The sequence below is a fragment of the Dendropsophus ebraccatus genome, chromosome 4 (genome assembly GCF_027789765.1).
Source record: "Dendropsophus ebraccatus isolate aDenEbr1 chromosome 4, aDenEbr1.pat, whole genome shotgun sequence".
Taxonomy (NCBI): Eukaryota; Metazoa; Chordata; class Amphibia; order Anura; family Hylidae; genus Dendropsophus; species Dendropsophus ebraccatus.
This window is the reverse complement of record NC_091457.1, coordinates 22,276,130-22,281,174: the sequence shown is the minus strand read 5'-3', so window position 1 is coordinate 22,281,174 and position 5,045 is coordinate 22,276,130.

The window sequence follows — 5,045 nt, the reverse complement described above, 5'->3', positions numbered from 1 at the left end:
GTACGCCGAGAGAGGAGCAGTGTGATTTCCGGGGAGCACCCACGCATACGCTGCCAAATCTGGAAATTGAAATGACATCAGAGGGTCAGGGCATAAAAAGAGCCCACATGATTTATTTGGCAACACCCCCTGAGGAAGCAAAAGGTCGCTTTATCATCGCGAAACGAACGTTGGGGAATTGATCAGACTTGTGAGATAATGGGTAAGATGTGAGTTGTTATACGGCATTTGTGCAATGAGTGTGATTATATCTCTAGATGAGCGGAGGAGAGGATGGGCTCCCTGACGGTGCTTCAAACAGGTGATATTAACAATATATAACACATAAGAACCATGATGGCCTAATGTGGAATCTCTTTTCCATTGCTTGAATCCTGGATAGATGTTATTATTATTTGCACTGTCACTTGCACTTTAGAGATTTAGGCTATGTTCACACTATGTAAAAGTACGGCCGTTGTTGCCATCGGCAACCACGGCCGTACTTTGTACAGTGTGGAACACTGCCTTTACTGCTATGGGATCCCGTCCGTCACGGAACGGCCGGTCTCTCATGTAGTGGGATCATAGCCTTATATCGCTTTTCGCCCCATCCAGTTTATTGATCTAACCCGTATCACATAGTCTGGAACATTTTATGTTTTGAATTGCCTCTCGGTTTGATATTGTATGTTATGTGTTATTAATAAAGATATTCATTTTTTTATATGTGAGTGTTGATCCAATTTCTGTGGATGTTTATATTGTAGGGGATCCACGTATTTACTATGTTGGATGCTGGGCAGTTTCTAGGTCTTTTTGGCAACATGGCGACTCTTGATAAAAGCGCCCCCCCCCTCCCCCCCCCCCCTCCCTTCAGTCCTAGGGAAGAAAGGAGGGCTATTATCAAAATTCGGGTTAATATGAAGAAGCAATGTGTGTATTACGGAATAGAGCAGTTCCGCACCCCTGACAAATAATGTTATCCTGAATAGAAAAACATCATTCAGTGACTCACAGGTGACGTCTTCCTTGATCTGAGGCGTCACTTTCCTTTTCCTCTCCTTCTGGCCCGGACCTCCATGATGATTTCTTGCAGTTAGAATTTGTCTCTTCAGAACCTGCGAGACACACATCTCAATCTTTGCACTTCTTCAGCAACTTTCTTCCCTTTTCCCACTTATAGGGTCTCAAAATGTAATAATTGTGCTGTTTGGTGCAGTAAAGTCAGTAGGTATGCGAGTTACCCTTTGTATGCTGTGCCACCATATAGTAATAATGTCACCCTGCACTCACCCTATATAGTAGTAATGCCCCCCTGCACTCCCCCCATATTCCCCCCTGCACTTCCTATATAGTAGTAATGTCCCCCTGCATTGCTCCTATATACTAATTATTTCCCCCTGCATTGCCCCTATATACTAATAATGTCCCCCTGCATGGTCTCCATATAGTAGTTATGTCCCCTGCATTGTCTCCATATAGTAGTAATGTCCCCCTGCATTGTCTCCATATAGTAGTAATGTCCCCCTGCATTGTCTCCATATACTAGTAATGTCCCCCTGCATTGACCCACATAGTAGTAATGTCCCCCTGCATTGTCTCCATATAGTAGTAATGTCCCCCTGCATTGACTCCATATAGTAGTAATGTCCCCAGCATTGACCCATATAGTAGTAATGTCCCCTGCATTGTCCCATATAGTAGTAATGTCCCCCTGCATTGTCTCCATATACTAATAATGTCCCCCTGCATTGTCTCCATATACTAATAATGTCCCCCTGCATTGTCTCCATATAGTAGTAATGTCCCCCTGCATTGTCTCCATATAGTAGTAATGTCCCCCTGCATTGTCTCCATATAGTAGTAATGTCCCCCTGCATTGTCTCCATATAGTAGTAATGTCCCCCTGCATTGTCTCCATATAGTAGTAATGTCCCCCAGCATTGTCTCCATATAGTAGTAATGTCCCCCTGCATTGTCTCCATATAGTAGTAATGTCCCCCTGCATTGTCCCCATATAGTAATAATGTCCCCCTGCATTGTCTCCATATAGTAGTAATGTCCCCCTGCATTGTCTCCATATAGTAGAAAGAAATGTCCCCCTGCATTGTCTCCATATACTAGTAATGTCCCCCTGCATTGTCTCCATATAGTAGTAATGTCCCCCTGCATTGTCTCTATATAGTAGTAATGTCCCCCTGCATTGCCCCCATATAGTAGTAATGTCCCCCTGCATTGTCTCCATATAGTAGTAATGTCCCCCTGCATTGTCCCCATATAGTAGTAATGTCCCCTGCATTGACCCATATAGTAGTAATGTCCCCCAGCATTGACCCATATACTAGTAATGTCCCCCTGCATTGACCCATATAGTAGTAATGTCCCCCTGCATTGTCTCCATATACTAATAATGTCCCCCTGCATTGTCTCCATATAGTAGTAATGTCCCCCTGCATTGTCTCCATATAGTAGTAATGTCCCCCTGCATTGTCTCCATATAGTAGTAATGTCCCCCTGCATTGTCCCCATATAGTAGAAAGAAATGTCCCCCTGCATTGCCCCTATATACTAATAATGTCCCCCTGCATTGTCCCCATATAGTAGTAATGTCCCCTGCATTGACCCATATAGTAGTAATGTCCCCCAGCATTGTCTCCATATAGTAGTAATGTCCCCCTGCACTGCCCCTATATGCTAATAATGTACCCTGCATTGTCTCCATATAGTAGTAATGTCCCCCTGCATTGTCTCCATATAGTAGTAATGTCCCCCTGCATTGTCTCCATATAGTAGTAATGTCCTCCTGTACTCCCCCCATATAGTAATAATGTCCCCCTGCATTGTCTCCATATACTAGTAATGTCCCCCTGCATTGTCCCCATATAGTAGTAATGTCCCCCTGCATTGACCCATATAGTAGTAATGTCCCCCAGCATTGACCCATATACTAGTAATGTCCCCCTGCATTGACCCATATAGTAGTAATGTCCCCCTGCATTGTCTCCATATACTAGTAATGTCCCCCTGCATTGTCTCCATATAGTAGTAATGTCCCCCTGCATTGTCCCCATATAGTAGTAATGTTCCCCAGCATTGTCTTTATATACTAGTAATGTCCCCCTGCATTGACCCATATAGTAGTAATGTCCCCCTGCATTGTCTCCATATAGTAGAAAGAAATGTCCCCCAGCATTGTCTCCATATAGTAGTAATGTCCCCCTGCATTGTCTCCATATAGTAGTAATGTCCCCCTGCATTGACCCATATAGTAGTAATGTCCCCCTGCATTGTCCCCATATAGTAGTAATGTCCCCGGCATTGTCTCCATATACTAGTAATGTCCCCCTGCATTGTCTCCATATAGTAGTAATGTCCCCCTGCATTGTCTCCATATAGTAGTAATGTCCCCCTGCATTGTCTCCATATACTAGTAATGTCCCCCTGCATTGTCTCCATATAGTAGTAATGTCCCCCTGCATTGTCCCCATATAGTAGTAATGTCCCCCTGCATTGTCTCCATATACTAGTAATGTCCCCCTGCATTGTCTCCATATACTAGTAATGTCCCCTGCATTGACCCATATAGTAGTAATGTCCCCCTGCATTGACCCATATAGTAGTAATGTCCCCCTGCATTGTCTCCATATACTAGTAATGTCCCCCTGCATTGTCCCATATAGTAGTAATGTCTCCCAGCATTGTCTCCATATAGTAGTAATGTCCCCCAGCATTGACCCATATACTAGTAATGTCCCCCTGCATTGACCCATATAGTAGTAATGTCCCCCTGCATTGTCTCCATATACTAGTAATGTCCCCCTGCATTGTCCCATATAGTAGTAATGTCTCCCAGCATTGTCTCCATATAGTAGTAATGTCCCCCTGCATTGCCCCCATATAGTAATAATGTCCTCCTGTACTCCCCCCATATCACCATACATACTCCCCTTTGGTTGCCCCCAGTATAACTCCACCTCCCCCTTGTATGTATATTAAATTACCCCCCCCCCCTCAGACCCCTTGCATTAACCCCTCAGTCTCCACAGTAATGCCCAAAGTCCGAATAATGTGCAAAATCTAAGTTAAAAAAAAAATAAAAAACACTCACCAGTCCTCCGTTCCAGCGCTGATCAGCCTAATCCTCCTGTAGTCTGTACGGCTTACAGGTCTTCTCCTACAGGCGGTGCATGATGAAATGATGTCATCACGCACGGCCCACAGGAGAGGACGTGCGCCGTTCTTCTGTACAGGAGCAGGGAGTCCCTGCTTCTGTACGCACATTACGTAGTAAGTTACGAAATGTATGTACAGGAGCAGGGATTTCCCTCCTCCTGTACTGTAGTGAGTGGCAATGTGTACATAGTACGCATTGCCACTTACTTTTCAGGGCTTCCCTTCCAACTGCGTGGCCGCACACTGCGCAGCTTAAAGGGAACACTGCCTGAGACGGGGCTCGGCATTACAGTGAGGGGGAAGAATCTGCCGCCCCCTCCAGGACCGCAGAAGCGGCACCTAGAGGTGAGGGGAGAGATGTAGGAGGTGAGGGGGAGATCCAGAAGGAGGGGGCGCCGCCGGGGGGTCCGTTTTACCGCCCTTAGGGAAGGGGGGTGGCGGGGGTGCTGATGATACCGTGAGTCCGGGTGGCTTGTCGGGCCCTGCCGGTCGCCCCCTAGCATTCGGCGCCCCATGCGGTGCCCCGGTTATAGAAACGGCCCTGGTTGGATGGTAGTGACTTTTAAAACATTATCACTAGGTGATGGTATTTTACCATCCGCTGGAGTATCTGTATATATACTTTCATATATGGGGCAGTCCTGGTATGTTGTGGAAAGCCCCGCCCCCCCGCACAATCCATTCCAGCCCCTCTCCTCAGGATCCCATCGGGGGCGTCACTTACTACCATGCAGGCGGGCCTTGCCGCCACCTACTGGGACTGTCTCAACTAGGTAGAAGCAGCAGCGGGTAAGCACCCAGCCAGCTCACCACATCACATTCACACAAACATATAAACACACACATATACATATACACTCACCGGCCACTTTATTAGGTACACCATGCTA